We start from the raw sequence: 18,203 nt of genomic DNA, 5'->3' as shown, positions 1-18,203 counted from the left end.
AAGAGAGAAGCTATTCAATACGCTGCAGTTATATGGTGTCAATGGGGCATTATATCAAGCAATACTTAGTCTTTATTTGAGTTGTGAGTCAGCAGTTAGAATTGAAGGAAGTACAGGAAGATGGTTTAATGTTAAATCTGGTGTGAGACAAGGATGTACATTATCCCCTCTGTTATTCATTATCTATATGGATCACATTATGAAGGAAAGTGGTATTAAACATGATATCAAAATTGGAGATGTTAATGTCAGCTCTTTGCTTTATGCGGATGATGTTATACTTCTAAATAAATCCGCTACAAGTCTGCAAGATTCTCTGACTAAATTGAATAGCTGTTGTAATAGATATGGTATGAAGGTCAGCAATAAAAAGACAAAGACAATGAAAATAGGCAGAATCATTGAAAATGTCAACTGTGTTGTGAATGGAGAACCTGTGGAACAAGTAAAACATTTCAGCTACTTAGGCACAATTTTTACTGAAGATGGTAAACTAAATATAGAAATAGACAACAGAATCAGCAAAGCTGGTATCGTGGGAAGTCAATTGAATAAATTCATATGGAATAAGAAAGAAATTAGTCGGAACACTAAATTAGCTGTATACAAGACTGTGTTCAAACCAATTTTAACTTATGGATCTGAGAGCTGGGTCAGAAGTAAAACACTTGACCAAAGACTAGAGACCGCAGATATGAGAGTCCTGAGAAAGATTAGAGGCGTGAACAGATGGCATCAATGGCAATATCATATTAAAAATGAGGATATTAGGAAAGAACTTGACATTGTCAGCATCCAGGAATGCGTTAGCAGAGCTAATCTCAGATGGTATGGTCACTTAAATAGAATGGGAGAGGAAAGATTAGCAAAACAAGTGTTCTCTACCAGGTTGGCAGGAAAACGACCCAGAGGAAGACCAAGATATAGGTGGATTGATACGGTACAAAGTGCCTTAGACGATAGAAATATAAGATCTGATAATGTTGGAGTCTTGACAAGTAACAGACTGATTTGGAGGAAAATTGTAGATAGGAAGTTAGTAATGATGTAATTTTTTCATGTAGTACTGTCATATCCTGTACACCCCTTGAGGGTACATGGCAGGAATTTGATGATGATGATGATGATGAAAGAAAACATTAAAACGAGATGAGCTAAAAGGATTTATCATAGAGCAAAGTTAGATCTTCTTGCCGAGAGGATATTTGATACAATACACACGCTGACTTTTTTATTTAGCAAAAAAATCATGTTATCTCAGTAAATTGAACAATCTCTAGGTAGTGACAGTTGGAATCTTATTAGAGTGAGAAGTGATTCTCAAGCCATCAAAATTCAAAATGACAATAAATTGAAACTTATTAAAAAATTCGAAGCCCTTAAAAACATAAAGTAATTTGACTTCTTTGAAACCACACCTCCATCCTGACAAAGTTGTGATTAACAAATTATAACTTATAATCTTTCCGATGCAGAGAAAAGTATCCTCAATAAAGGCCTAAATTTTGTTTTATTCTCCTAGATCTATTCCAAAAGATTCTGTACTTACTAAGATAGAAAAAGCTATCTCCTTTCTTCCTAACTAAGAGGCAAACCTACTCTGCATTGAATCCATTTTCATCATCAATAACGCCAAACCCCCTATAGACAATATCTCTTCATCAGAACGACAGGCTCTTAAGAAGTTACAAAAAACAAAAATATAATTATTCTTCCCTGCAGATAAAGGCAACACCACAGTTGTTCTTAACATTGATGAATATCAAAATAAGATGATGGAATTGTTACGGAGTGACATTTACTCGATTCTCGAAAGAGATCCCACTCGTGAACTCCACAACCCGACCAGTAATTTACTGAGAACCACCTCTGAACTACCTAGAAACATTCACCTTTCTCTTTGTTCTCTCCATCCGCTTATTCCACGATTATATGGACTACCTAAAATTCACAAGGTAAATACCCCACTTCGACCTATCGAAGAAGGAATTGACTCTCCAACTGGCAAAATCTCTCAAATGTTTTTCCAGTAAGTCATCGTCCTTTATTAAAAACTCTGCAGATTTTTGTATCATGTATAAAAAATATTTATTAAGGAAGATGAAATCATGGCAAGCTTTGACATAGTCTCCTTATTCACCAGTGTTCCTACAGACGAAGTTCTTGTTCTACTGAAGGATAAATTATCTAAAAAGATCATGGCCTTCCTTACTCATTGCATCAACTTAGGATGCCATCTATAAACAGAATCATGGTCTTGTAATGGGTAATCTGTTGTCTCCTGTACTTTCTAACATCTGTCTAGAACCGGGGTCGGCAACCTTTTGAGTCGGAAGAGTCAAAAATTACAATTTACAAAATTTCAAAGTTTTTAAAGAGCCACAAAATTTTAAAAAGTTTTTAAAGAGCCACAAGATCTTATTGTCTTCAAGGCATTTTTGCACGGCATTCGCTATATCTTCCCCTCTAGTTTGTTAGATACTACAAATATTAGATACTTAGTTTACGAGTAAAGGTGTTATGCCCAGCTATGCCGAAATCAATGAAAATTGCCAAACATATAAACTTCCGAGAGCTTCCGACGGACTGACGACAGTGATGATGCGTGTCACGGGGGAGGGGTGCGGTGAAAAGCGAGTACAAGTGGCTAAGAGATAGAATCGGTGCCTAATCCTCGTTAATCGATTCAGAACGATTTTTAAATTTTTTTTTTTTTTGATAAAATAAATAATATTTGCGTATGGAACTAAAGAGCCGCAGCTTCTCATCCAAAGAGCCGCATGTGGCTCGCGAGCTGCAGGTTGCCGACCCCTGGTCTAGAAGATCTGGAAGTTAAAGCCATCTCTTCCTATCCTTTAAAACCAAGAATTTGGAGAAGATATATATACTGATGACATTTTCCTGATTTGGAGCCATGGCCGTGAATCTTTCCTGAACTTCCTTGAACATCTAAATAATCAACACCAAATCAAAATTTGCAGCTGAGTTTGAAGCTAATTGTTCTTTTTTGGACATCAAACTGACCTGTTCCTCAGCAAAACTTAAAATCTCGATTTACAGAAAACCTACCCACACTAACAAATATCTCCACGGTTATTCCCACCATTATCCTCCTCAGAAGTTTGGAATCATTTCTACTCTAGGACATCGTGCTCGCTCTCTTCTTGATGATGAGATAGAACTCTGAATTTTCTCAGGTCTACTTTTCAGCTAAATGATTATTCTCAAAAAACTACTGATAAATTCCTATTTAATCCTCCCAGTCACCATAATGAAGAGACCAATAGTGTAAAAGGTAATATTTCTATTCCATACATAAGCTCTGTCTCACCCAAATTAGCCATGGTTCTTAGGAAATATAACATAAGAACTTTATTTACTCCTCTTCCTAAAATCCATTCCCTAGTGAGCCATCGAAACCTAGACATCATAATCTTAAATATCCTGGTGTTTACCAGATCTGGTGCAACAGTGACATACCTTACTTTGGCCAAACCGAGAAGTCAATCGAGTTACGCATTGAGGAGCACAAGAGTGACATCACTTATAAGAGAACGCGAGCCAGTGCTTTGTCTAGTCATGTTCTATTCTCGGCCAATTCTAATGAAGAAAACCCTAGTCATACAGTCCTATGGGACAAGTCTAATAACATTTTCCGTTGCCATGATGAATCAGAAAGGAAGATAATAGAATCAAAGGAAAGCATTCTCAACCCCCTACGTCTCAACAACAACCTGAGTTACAACCTTTCAGATTGTCATTGTGCTGTGGTCAAATACTGGCGTTCACGAGATGCTATACGCATGCATACACCCAACAATGAAGCCAACGAGGGAACAATTTTGAATGCGCAGACTTCAACATTTCAAAGTTGAAATATATATACACTTTTTTAAAAAACGAAACCTGTGGTGCGATCATAATGTGCGATTATAAACACACATGTTAACCACAGTGAAAATTATTTAATTGTAAATATTTCATCCTAAGTATCTTAGGACATCATCAGTTTAGTAGTTAAAAACAATAATAGGAATAGCATGCAGTTAGGGTGCATGATTACAATAGAATCTCATTAAATGTGCATAATGTGTTACAAAAAAAAAAATAATAATAATTATTTAACACAATTTTGTATGACAATTTCCGATACTTTAGGAATAGTAAGAACGTCGTTGCGGTTTAAGTTTGGTCTGTGTAGTAGGGCTTCAGAACTTTCTTTGTATAAACGTTCATGTTTATATAAAGATCTACGTAAAAGTTTAGACTTTTCCCAATGGATTCTATGGTTTGGATTTTCAATTCCGTGTTGAGAGAGGCCAGATTTTTGTGGTTTAAAAAGATGAATGTGGTCTTGATGTTTCGATCAAGACCACTCCTAAGGACAAACTCTCACCTTTGATGTTGCCTGGCGTTTATGAAATCCCATGCTCATGCAAATTGTCTTACTTTGGACAGACAGGTAGGTCTGTTCAGAAACGCATCTCGGAACATCAAGACCACATTCGTCTTTTTAAACTGCAACAGTCTGACCTCTCTCAACACGGAATTGAAAATCCAAACCATAGGATCCATTGGGAAAAGTCTAAACTTTTACATAGATCTTTATATAAACATGAACATTTATACAAAGAAAGTTCTGAAGCACTACTACACAGACCAAACTTAAGCCGCAACAACGTTCTTACTATTCCTAAAGTATGGGAAATTGTCATACAAAATTGTGTTAAATATTTATAGTTATTTATTTTTTATTTTATTGTAACACGTTACGCTCATTTAATGAGATTCTATTGTAATCATGCACCCTAACTGTATGTTATTTGTTATTATTTTAAACTACTGTACTGATGATGTCCTAAGATACTTAGGATGAAATATTTACAATTAAATAATTTTCATTGTAGTTAATATATGTTTCTTTTAATATATACACTTATTTCTCATGTTGTTTACAGTTATTTCCTCCATGTTTTTTATTTCTTCTTTTTTAATGTGCACCTGACGAAGGCTGAAACAAGCTGAAACTAGTTGTTTAGTAATAATAAACTTTATTCATTTCTCTCGGATCTAGTCGTTCAATCTTTTTATAAAAATGTATAACAACTGAGTAAATCAATCTTCACACACACACACAAATATATATGTTAAGGAGTTTTGGAAATAATAAACTCAGTAATTTCAGTTGTTCGGAATTACATTAATAAAAAATTATTTGTCATGTTGTACCATCATTTTTTATTTTGGTTTAACCAATGATTTAACCAATTTGGTCGGCTAAATCCCAAATTGCGCCCATCCTCGTTCGTTCAGTATCCAAGTCGATACCCAACAGGGTGCATCATGAGTGAAGTGTGAAGAGAAGGTGAGGATTGGACATTAGGTCAGAAGCCCTGGTCGGTTCTCCGCATTCCTTTAAAGGCTATGTGGAGGTCTCCTCTCAGTTATACAGCTTTGACCCATAAGCACCCCCAAAATAAAAAAAAAAATAAAAATAAAAAAATTATTTGTTTAATTTGCTTTATTCATTGATTAACATTTCATGACATATAGGTGTTGGGTATTTTTCTTAACTGTGTTTATTGCCCTATCATGCAATAAAAAAAATAATAAAAATAAAAATCAGCTAATGCCTTTTTATTCCTGTATATATAGGGAGTAGGCGAGGCCGTTTTTAGCCCTATCTAACTTTTGGAGACTGAGTGGGCAGTTCAATCTCCACTGTTACCCAATCAGAGATAGTTGGCCAAAGGCTATCACTAATTTAGCGGCATGCAGCGAAGAGTGAGGGCTCAACAAGTGCCGCCATCTCGTGGTCCCTAACCCTAACGCTCGTATTTTAATGTCTGAAATAATGTTGGTTCTAGGTTGATTTTCTTGAGTTTACGGGACAAAAAACCCGAGTTTCCAGGAGGAAAAAACCCTCTTGCCCATGTCAGAGATCAACTAACTCTGGAACCGGTTGGAAAAAGGCTTAGAAAAATTTCCTCTAGTCGCCGACTAGACTCGAAATCATGTCTTCCTTCGTGTGGCCAAGCGCTGTGGTGTGCAAATGCCACATCCACTGAGCTACACAGGCTCTTTAAATAATTAATTTAATTCGTTATGCTGAATTTGTCACATAAATGCAAATTTATATCATATTGATAACATTAACTGTAGAGATAATACGAGACATTTTAGCTTAAAAAACATATATTCAAAATTATTTACTATTTCATTTCCATTGAAGACAGCTAAGATGGTGTGGCTAGCAAGAAATAAGAGACAGATAACGGTTTTCACCATTGAACCAGAAAGAAGAATGTTGAGATATCCACCCTATTATACCATTCGAAGCTGAATAACTGGGAAAAAGACTCATATAGCATATAAGGAATACATATTAGGAATATAAGGAATATAAGGGTGTTTAACATAAATAAAAAAAACAAAAAAAAAAGTTTTCCAACAGCCCCTAATATCTATAAATTGAAAAGGCTGGCATGATAATTCAATCACAGTATCATTAGGCATGCTGTGTGCAGTTTCTACATTGTTGTGTAAATTCTGTATATGTGATTGCTGGCATAAATATTAGCAGCTGTTGAAAACATTTATTGTTTAGTTGGTTTTTTACTTATGTTAAGCAACCTCTTGAAGATGCTGTTAGGCCATATAGACAGCAAAACATGTTGAGGAAATACATGTATTGTAAATAAAAAACATACAAGTCAGTACCTGGTTATCTATTATTAAAGTTGCTATCTATGTCCCACAAAGATTCTGGTCAAGGGAGAAAAGTAAATCATGAAGAAAAAGTGAAAGCTAGTTCTGGTTTGAGATTTAAGTAGCAGATAAATCCTATACATATAATCCTATACATAGTTCGTCATATTTTGAGAAAAAATTGGAGAAAAGGGAAAGCTAATAATGATGAGATTAAATACTGAATTTAATAATCATTTGATATTATATAGTCAGATTATGCTCCAACTAATATAATCTTGATATAGGAGTACATGCAGTTTGTTTTATTTAGAAATACAACATTTTTATAAAACCAGCTATATAAATGAAAACAGTACAGGGAAGAACTTCTCACAAATAGTTCCTGGTGTAAAACAACTATGTATACCCTTTTATTTACTTCTTCATCAGCAAAAAGCCATTATTTGGCTTCCTGCTGACAATATGTTGACAGCATAGTCACACTCAGATGCAGAATTATTACAACTTCAAAATAAAATGAACTCCATGAATTTCTGTATCAAGTTCAATTCTGAATGACTTTAAACAATGCTCATGGTAGGAAGGTGACTGAACCAAAAAAATAGTCGAGTTGCTGAGCGATCGTTTTGCAAAGGTGTATCATCCAGGTGGTGATTTTACAGTTGTTGATGTTACAGACGTTACAGAGATGCATATCAACATTGAAGTAGATGAACAGGAGGTGTTCATCATATTAAAAAATATGAATGTGAACACAGCAGTGGGACTGGATGGCATATCATCCCATGTACTATATGAATGTGCAAGAGAATTGGCATTGCTTCAGACAAAGTTGTTCAATCTAAGTCTCATCTCTGGTAGGGCTCCAAAGGAGTGGAAAGAGGTAAGATAATACCATTGCAAAAAGGTGGCTCCAAGATAGAGGTAGCAAACTACGGACCAATATATATCGAGAGTGGTTGTTAAGATATTGCAAAAGTTGGTGAGAGGTAAAATACAACAGTGGTTGGGTCGGGATGTCATACTCTATAGTGGGCAGCATGGCTGTGTAAAGAGTAGGTTCTGTCTTAGTAACTTATTCACATTTTATAATAAAGTGACAGCAGAATTGGATAAAAGCAATGGCTACACCATGATACTGCTCGACCTTGCCAAGTCATTTGACAGAATACCACACAAAAAATTATTACAAAAACTAGAGAGGATGGGAATGGATATGAGCTAGTAGCATGGATAGGGGGATGGCTGATGAACAGACACCATAGAGTAGTATACGCTGGAGTGGAGCCTAGGAGAATGATGGTGACTAGTGGAGTACCTCAGGGTTTGGTACCAGGGCCACTACTCTTTAATTTTTATATCAATGACATTGGGATAGATTTAAGATGGGATATTCAGTTGTTTACTGATGATGCAAAACTGGGAAGAGCAAGAGTTGATAAAGGTGGTGTAGATATCCTGCAGGATGATTTAAATAAATTGGCATTGTGGGCAAAGGATAATGTTTATTAATTTAATGTTGCAAAAAATGTAAGGTTATGCACTTTGGGTTGAAAAGGTTGCATATGGTTTATCATATTGATTGTAATGGTTTGCAGGAAATGGATTGGGGATAATGGTGAACAAAGAGTTAAAAGTTCAGAAGGGCATATCACAAAAGTTGGTAAAATAGCTCAACAAATTATTTGGATGTTGAAAAACACTAACAAGTAAAGATAGGGAAGTTATTATTATCATTCTTTATAAGGCTATGATTCTGCCACATGTTGACTACTGTGCACAGATTTGGTCACCTGGATTTCTTTGGGGACCAAGAGACGGTCGAAAAGATTCAGAGACTAGTGACCAAGATGGTGACAGGTCTGTGGAATACTCCCTACGAGGATAGCTTGATTTGTGGGTTACAAAGTTTAGTTGATAGGTGGAAGGAGAGAACATGATAGAAACTTTTTAGATATTAAAGAGGTTTTATAAAATTGATGCCAGTGAAATTTTTCAATATATGACAAATAGTCAGAGAACTAGGGGCCATCTGTGGAAGTTATGTAGGAGTGTGTTAGTAGGTGTTTGGCAGACCAGATTGTTTGCATGAAGAGTGGTGAGTGAGTGAGTGGAATGGATTGCCAGAATTGATTGTGAATTCTTCTGATGGTGATTGGATTCAAGGAGAGGTATGATAGGATTTGTGTGTATGACGGTTGATTTGGGTCTCCCATGATGAGTCTCCAGACTCCATGGAGATACTGTAAATAATAATAATAGTAATAATAATCTATTCACCACCTTCGGGACTTTTGATAGTGAGACTTGTATTTGAATGTAACAGAAAATGAATCTCACTTATCCACTACAACTACAAGGGTTAAATATAGAGGAAAAGACATCATTTGAGGAACATTTCGAGGATATTATTCAAAATAAGTGTAATAACTTTAATGCACAGGTTGGAGAAGAAAGAACAGGGGCAGAATAAAATTTGGGCCCATTTGGTTTTGGTCAGAGAAATGAGGAAGGACAAAGGTTATATTAGATTTTTGCCTCAGAAATGATAGCAAAATTGGAAACAGCTTGGTTCAGAAAAGACAAAGCCACAGAATTACAAGATATAGTTGGGATGGTGAACAAAAATGAGTAATAGAGTATTTCATCCTTGATAAAGAATGGAGCAGGGTGTCATGGATATCAAAGTTTTGCCTTCTGTTTGCTTTAGATGGAGACCTTAGGCTTCTAGCCACCATCTTTGAGATGTGCATGAAAAAAAAGAGATAAAAAGCTGAAGCTGTGAACACCAAAACGGACTGAAGTAAAGCAAGGATTGAAGTTTCAGATCAGGTCCAAGACCCATGAGTTAACTTCAGATAATGTAGGTGAGGAATAGAAAAAATTTCAAGATATAATGGTAGGAACAGCAGCAGAATCTTTTCCTTTAATTTTACATGGTGATCAGCATTCATTTTACACAATTTATGGACTCTATGGATTCTTCTTTTAAAGTTGTGTTCCATGTTTCACTGCCATAAGTTAATGCTAGTAAGATGTGACTATTGAAAAGAGGGGCTCTTATTTTTATATCTATGTTTTGGTTGGTAATTGTTGATTTTATTTTGTTGAAGGCTATCCAAGCAGCTCTTTTTCTCCTTGCTATTTCATTTGATATGTCATTATTCATTTTTATGGACTGGCTGAGGTAGATGTAATCTTCAACTTTTTTGATGAAAATAATATTAATTTTATATTAATTCTAGAGTGATTGTATAATCTTTACAGTTTTTGATTCTTTAGAGAAACTTGTGACATTAAGATTATAATATATAGGCACGTTTACACAAGAATATTATATTTTAATATTTTTGCCAAATATTTCAGTCTGAAAATAACAGACCATCTTCAGTGGCTACGTAGGAACAGTTTTTTAACAAGGTGGAACATCAACAATTTTGATCATTCAAAAGTGGAACGAGCCACGTGATGTTATATCGCTAAGTATTAAAGAGAGGAAAACATTTTTTATCAGAGTAATGATTAAACTAAAGATATTAATTCACAAATTCATATACTAATCTTAATTTATAAATAACATTAGACTAATGTAAGAATTAAAGTCTAAATTAAAAAAAAAAAAAAAAAATATATATATATATATATATATATATATATACACACACACACACACACACACAGTAAAACCCCTTTTCTTACACTTTTCAGGGGACTGATGGAAAAAAATGTAAATAGTAGGAAATGTAAAAAAACATTTAAAAAAGGCTAAAAGATGACTTACTGCTAGTATGTGAGTCTACATACTCGATTACAAAATTTTATAATTGAAAATAAATGAATTTACAATTACTTACATTTATCTATTTTAAAAAAATCTTTAATTGTTGATTTTTTTTTTTTTTTTTGACATAGCACCAGATTGCTTTGCATTGAGTTCAATGCTTGACCTGTTTTTTACTATCGTGTTCAAAGTGGACACAGAGAGTCCAAGATCTTTTGCTAAATGCACACGTGTTCCGGCATGTCAATCTACATGTCACAGAATTGCCATCTTTTCTTCTACCAAAATACATTTTCTGTCTCTTTTCTCCATGTTACTAACATGGATAATCCATCACCGCAACTTGAAAGCAACTTTTGCACACTAAATTACGTAGCACAAATTTTGCGATATTAATTCATACTGTGATTGAAAAATCACGGTATCGCTCATCACTACATTACTGCTGCAAGTGTGCAGGTCACTGTGATGGCAGAAACGAAACTACAGCCAAAAGCGACTCCATCTGGGAACAGAAATGCGCAGATTTCCACAGAAATCAATTCGAAAATCAGTAATGCTACCCGAGAAAAAAATGCAAATCACGGGAAATGACGTTCACATTACTTACAAGAGACAGTGAGCCAGTGCATTATCAAGTCATATCCTTTTCTCGGCTAATCCTAATGATGAAAACCAAAGTCACAAAGTCTGCTGGGAAAAATCTACTAACATCTTCCGTTGCAATGATGAACTAGAGAGAAAAATCATGGAATCTAGAGAAATCATCTTCAGTCCTGTTCATCTAAATAATAACTTGAGCTACAATCTCCCAGATTGTCATTCAGCTGTAATCATGTACTGCCGTTCACGAGATGCTACTAGCACGCACTTTCCCAACAATACAACTAACGAAAGAACAGCTTTAAATACAACCACAACGATTGTATTTAAAGCTGTTCGATTTAATGTCGATTTAATGTCAGTTATATATAGACACTCTCTATGATGTTCATAGTTTATTTAAGCTTCAATGTTTTAGTGTTTTTTCTTTTTTCTTTCTTTTATAATGTCACCTGATGAAGGCTGTTACAAGCCGAAACTAGTTGTGTTTTTATATTAAACCCTTTTTACTTAAATCTCGGTTCTAGTCATGCAATTCTTTATAAAAATATGTATGTTAACTGAGTTAATGATCATTCTTTCATATATATATATATATATATATTAATGTGTTATCCTGATTAAACTTTCCCATATTTTTGATAAAGATATGCAGTCATTTCGATTCAAGTTAGGGCATTGAAATAAGGCTTCGGCACTTTCTTTAAATAAACATTCAAATTTATAGTGACATCTGTATAGGATGCGAGTCTTGGACCAGAGGATGTTGTGGCTTGTCTCTATTCCATGCTGAGCCAATCCAGAGTTATCGGATTTGTTGTGCTGAATGTATGATTGATGTTCCTGAATTCTTTTTTCTATATTATTCTTGTGTAAACGTGTCTATATATTGAAATCTTAATGTCACAAGTTTCTCTAAAGAATCAAATTCTATTCCTTCACGGGGAAACTTTACCAAAAAAACTGGTAAATTAGGTAAACTATCAGTAATACAAGGTAAGTTGCAAGCGAGGATCGTCTTTCTGAAAAAATGCCGCCACAACAAGATTATTCCTAATTTCGCTAAGATTAAAGAAACTATCAGATCTCCTGGAGCTCATAATATCTACAGGAGCACCAGTTTAGCTTTAATCCATAACCAACTCAGAGCAGCTAAACATGATCTTGCTACTAACATTTATCTCCTTTATCTCCACAAACTTAGACCCACATCTTTCTGACTTAGTTCTTAATGTGGCTAAATGCTCTATACAATGTTCGTATGAAAAACAGAATTAACATCTAAACCGCAAATATAATGTTCTTATTTCTAAACAAATCAAGCCTTTCCAAGTTCCAGATAATTGGATCGTCAACGTATCCGATCACCCTTTAACTAGTAGTGAAACACTCATCCTCTCAAAAGGACATGATTTCACTATAGTCCCTAAAAAGATTCCATATCTAGATTTCCTGGTTAATATCGAACAGAACCTTAGTCATCTTTTCAGTGAAAAGGCTAATTCTCTCTGCTTAGAAGTTGCTTCTAAGCAGAGAAGTCTTCTAAGAAGCGTAGAAGCAACTTACGCTTCTAAGTTGAAACTTACGCTTCAACTTAAGTTGTTGAAGTTGTTGTGTTAAAGCCAAGCTTCCTCCTTCCAACATATCTCCTTCTGAAAAGAAATCGCTACATTCCTTAAGAAGCAACAGTCACCTTGTCATCATTAATGCAGACAAAGGGAAAGCGATTATGGATTCTTCAAACTATAGAAGAAAAATTTCTCTTCTACTTTGAGATTGCTCAACATACCAAGAACTTAATCACGATCCCACCAACAGACAACTGAAGAAATTAAACTCCCTTCTAGATGAGGTGATAAGTTTGGATGCAGACACTATTGAAATGCTAAAAACTCGTTTCGCAAGACCTCCTAGATTTTATGGTCTACCTAAAATACACAAGACAGATATTCCTCTTCGTCCTATAGTGGACTGTATTGATTCACCTACTCATCGCATAATCAAATATTTAGCGAAATTATTGAAATCACATATAGGCAAATCATGCTCCTTTTTGAAAAACTCTTATGATTTCCTAAATAAATTAAAAAATATCTCATTACAACCTACTCATCTTATGGTGAGCTTTGATGTAGAATCTCTATATACTAATTTACCTCTCAAAGAGACTTTACAATTACTTGCTGACATCTTCCCACAAGACATTATAAAATTATTTGATTTCGTGATGCACTCTGGATATTTCTTATGTCAAAACAAATTCTACAACCAAGTAGAAGGAACAGCCATGGGAAGTCCACTTTCACCTGCTCTAGCCAACTTTTATTTGGAACATCTAGAAGACATCCTGTTCTCATCTATATTCACTCAACCTTCCTTTTGGGCAAGATATATAGAAGACATCTTTTCAGTATGGCCTCATAACAGATTCCTTACCTTCCGTTTTAGCCAGAATCAAGTCCTTACATCCTCGTATTAAGTTTACCATGGAGATTGAAAAAGACAACAAGTTATCCTTTTTAGATGTCCTCCTTATCCGTTCACCTTTAGGTATTCTAACAACGGTTTACAGAAAACCCACTTTCACTGGACGTTATATTTTCAAACAATCTGCTCATCATCCTTATCAAAAATCAGGAATCATAAAATGTTTAATCTGACGAGCCAGAACTAATTGTTCAACTCCTCATGAATTACAGAAAGACTTTCAACTATCAAACACCACATGAAATTAAATGGCTTTTCCGAAAAGAGTACACAATATCTGTTTGATTCTTACAAGCCAATCCAAAACAACACAGATTCAATATGTCAAGTGCCAATTCCTTATATTTCCAGGATTTCAGAACCAATTTCAAGAATTCTGAAGAAATATGATTTAACAGCCACTTATATACCTATTAACAAAATATCCACCTACTTCCCCTCTTCTAAAGATAAAAGCTCGACTATGTCTCTGCCTGGGTGTGTATCAAATTCCTTGTAACTGCAATCTGTCCTACTTTGGACAAACAGGACGCTCTATAGAAAAAAGAATTCAGGAAAATCGATCATACGTTCAGCACAACAAATCCGATAAGTCTGGATTGGTTCAGCACGGAATAGAGACAGGCCACAACATCCTATGGTCCAAGACTCACCACCTACACAGATGTCGCTATAAATTTAAACGTTTATTTAAAGAAAGTGCCGAGACCTTACTTGAATGCCCTAACTTGAATCGAAATGACTGTATATCTTTATCAAAAATATGGGAAAGTTTAATCAGGATAACACATTAATATCTATTTAAATAAATATATATATATATATATATATATATATATATACAGGGTGTTCGGGATAAATTTAGACTTTAATTCTTACATTAGTCTAATATTATTTATAAAATAAGATTATTATATGAATTTGTAAATAAATATCTTTAATTTAATCATTACTGTGATAAAAAATGTTTTCCCTTTAATTCTTAACGATATAACATCACGCAGCTCGTTCTACTTTTGAATGATCAATTGTTCGTATTCCACCTTGTTAAAAAAACTGTTTCTATTTAGCCACTGAAGATAGTCTGTTATTTTCAGACCGAAATATTTGCAAATTAAAATATAATATTCTAGTGTAAACCTGTCTATATATTATAATCTTTACAGTATTTGTTTTTCATCCATCTTGTTTTGTCCAGATGCATTTCCAATCCAATTTTTGACATTTCTGGCTTATGTTATTCAGTGTTGATTCTAAGAGTGTGGGTGAGTGAAATATGAATACCACATCATCAACGAATAATAGGATATTTAACATTTCACTATCAATGTTTATTGCACCTTTCATGTCAATTTTTCTAATGACGCTGTCCAGAGTAGATGTGAAGAGATTAGGTGATAAGACACCGCCCTGACGTACTCCACTACTTAAGTTAATTTTAATCGGGTGATTGAAAAGGGTGATATTTGTTGTGCCTTCTTTGTCATCATCATCAAATTCCTGACATTTACCCTAAAGGAGTGTATAGGATATGATAGTAGTACATGAAAAATTTACATCATTACTAACTTCTTACCTACAATTTTCTGCCAAATCAATCTGTTACCTGTCAAAGCTACAACATTGTCAGATCTTATAGTTATATATCTATCTTCTAAGACACTTTTAACCGTATCAATCCACCTATATCTTGGTTTTCCTCTGGGTCTTTTTCCTGCCAACCTGGCAGAGAACACTTCTTTTGCTAATCTTTCCTCGCAAATTCTGTTTAAGTGACCATACCACCTGAGATTAGCTCTCCTAACGCATTCCTGGATGCTGACAATGTCAAGTTCTTTCCTAATATTCTCGTTTTTAATATGATATTGCCATTGATGCCATCTGTTCACTCGTCTAATCTTTCTCAGGACTCCCATATCTGTGGTCGCTAGTCTTTGGTCAAGTGTTATACTTCTGACCCAGCTCTTAGATCCATAAGTTAAAACTGGTTTGAGCACTGTCTTGTATACAGCTAATTTAGTGTTCTGACTAATTTCTCTCTTATTCCATATGAATTTATTCAGTTGACTTCCTGCCATACCAGTTTTGTCAATTCTGTTGTTTATTTCCATATTTAATTTACCATCTTCAGTAAAAATCATGCCTAAGTAGCTGAAATATTTTACTTGTTCCACAGGTTTTCTGTTCAAAACACAGTTGACATTTTCAACAGTTCTACCTATTTACATTGTCTTTGTCTTTTTATTGCTGACCTTCATTCCATATCTCTTACAACAGTTATTCAATTTAGTCAGGGAATCTTGCAGATTGTAGTGGATTTATTTAGAAGTATAACATCATCCGCATAAAGCAAGGAGCTGACGTTGACATCTCTTTTGATATCAGGTTTAATACCACTTTACTTCATAATGTAATCCATATAGATAATGAATAGCAGAGGTGATAATGTACATCCTTGTCTGACACCAGATTTAACATTAAACCATCTCCCTTCTTCCTTCAATTCTAACTGCTGACTTACAACTCAAATAAAGACTAAGTATTGCTGATATAATGATCCACTGACACCATACAACTGTAGCGTTTTGAATAGCTTCTCTCCTGGCACCTTGTCATATGCTTTTTCCAGATCTACAAAACATAAATACAGATCTTTGTTATATTTCCATGACTTTTCAACTATTTATTGTAAAGTGAATATCTGATTCTGACAGCCTCTATTTGTCCTGAATCCAGCTTGTTCCTCACCAAGCTTCTCTTCAACAATCCTTCTCAACCGTTTTCAATTATACTGGCATAAATCGTACCAGGAACACTCAGTAGAGAAATACCTCTAATTCTCACAATCAGTTTTATTTTCCTTTTTATATATGGGTACTATGAGAGCTCTACTCCAATCATCTGGAATTCATCCTTCTGTCCAGGCCCTCTGAACTATGCAGTGTGGCCACTGTAAAACTTTTATTCCTCCATACTTGAACATTTCTGGTCTAATATCATCTACTCCAGCTGCTTTTCCATATTTCTGCTTTTGATGACTTTTTCTACTTCAAGCATGGGTATGTATTCCTTATTGCATGCCTGGTCAGTGTTTTTTTTTATCACTATGTTGTCATCACTGCTAGTTTCATTCAGCAATTTTTTGAAGTAATTACTCCATACTTCAAGGATATCTTTTTCTCCAGTTTTCATATCACCTTTGTTATCTCTAATTCCTTTTACAGCACTCTTTCCTCCATTTCTGAGATTCTTCAACAACCTCCAGAATATATTGCCACCTTCTTGATATTTATTTTCTATGTTCTTACCAAAGTTTTCCCATGACTTTTGTTTAGCTAGTTTTACACAGTGTTTAGCTTTCTTACATTTGTCTCTGTATTTTCTAAGAGAACAAGCTGACTTATTTGCCAGGAACTTTTGATATACTTTCTTCTTTTCCTTCACTGCCTCTTTAAATTCCTGTGTCTGTTTTTGATCTGAGACAGTTTTTGATCAAAAACCAAGTCTGTGTGTTGAATCACTAGCCCTATTCACCTGATTTAGCACCCTGTGACTTCTTTCTCTTCCCTCGACTTCATTTGCTGATGAAAGAAAAGCAATACGACACCATTGAAAACGTTCAAGCGGCAGTAACCATAACCCTCAACAATATCCCCAAAACTGATTTAAAAAACTCATTTAACAAATTAATTGACATTTCCAAATGCTTCATCGAAGCTGACAGAGAGTATATTGATTGAAATAAATAATTTGAATAATTATAATTGGCCTGTGTTTTATTTTCTATCAAAAGTTCAGTTTCTTTTTGGACAGAGGGTGTAATCTCCCTTAACACTGATACATTTATTCCAGCGATGCTCCAGCACGATTATCCCATCCCTGCAGTGGTTCTCAGTAAGATGTGCAAAATACCCTTCTACAGCTGCAATCACCTCTTGATTCGAAAAAAAAAAAAAAACACTGGGGGGGGGAGCCCCGTTTGCCAAAAATCTTGTTCTTCCTCTGGGCATGGGCGTCTGCTGACGCCCATGCCCAGAGGAAGAACAAGATCTAGGTTGATTGATATAAGAAGTGCCTTAGAAGACTTAAATATAAGAGACAGTAATATAGGATTCTTAAGAGATTAATTTGGAGCAAAGTTGTTTAGGGGAAATTAGTAATGATGCAGCCTTTTCATCTAGTACTCTCATATTCTGTACATCTCTGAAGGTGCATATCAGGAAATGATGAGGATTGTTTAATAATTTTACTTTTTTTTTTTACTTGTGTAATAATTTTTAACATTATTACACATTATTTGCTTTATGCATCTATTTATTATCTGAATTATTTGAAAGGAACAATAGTTCTTTTTTCTCTATAACTTGCACACTTGAACATTATTATGCCACAGTAACTTCTGTAAAAATTTGGTGCAGACATTCTAGGCTGTGCATATGTGTGTTTATATAGTTTGCCAACATGCAACTGTCAATTTTTAAAATCTCACTAAAGTCAGTTGTTATTTTTCATTTCAGAACTCGCTTTATGTACTATGCGTGCATTTTTATAATCTCTAAAAAAAGTCTGTAAATAAAATTAAGATATGTGTTTATGTTTTGAAGTGTAACCTTGAGATTAT

General features: G+C 34.6%; 1 protein-coding gene across 1 annotated transcript in view; it reads left to right on the top strand.

The window, feature by feature from the left end:
• LOC150107790 (5-taurinomethyluridine-[tRNA] synthase subunit MTO1, mitochondrial) overlaps window positions 1-18,203 on the top strand; it is a 309,050-nt gene that overhangs the window by 86,801 nt on the left and 204,046 nt on the right. The window lies entirely within an intron of this gene.

This window comes from Typopeltis vanoorti, chromosome 4 (genome assembly GCF_054136105.1).
Source record: "Typopeltis vanoorti isolate ZY-2024b chromosome 4, IOZ_Tvanoo_1.0, whole genome shotgun sequence".
Classification (NCBI taxonomy): Eukaryota; Metazoa; Arthropoda; class Arachnida; order Uropygi; family Thelyphonidae; genus Typopeltis; species Typopeltis vanoorti.
The sequence above is the reverse complement of the archived record's forward strand: the minus strand, read 5'-3'. Positions and strand labels throughout refer to the sequence as shown.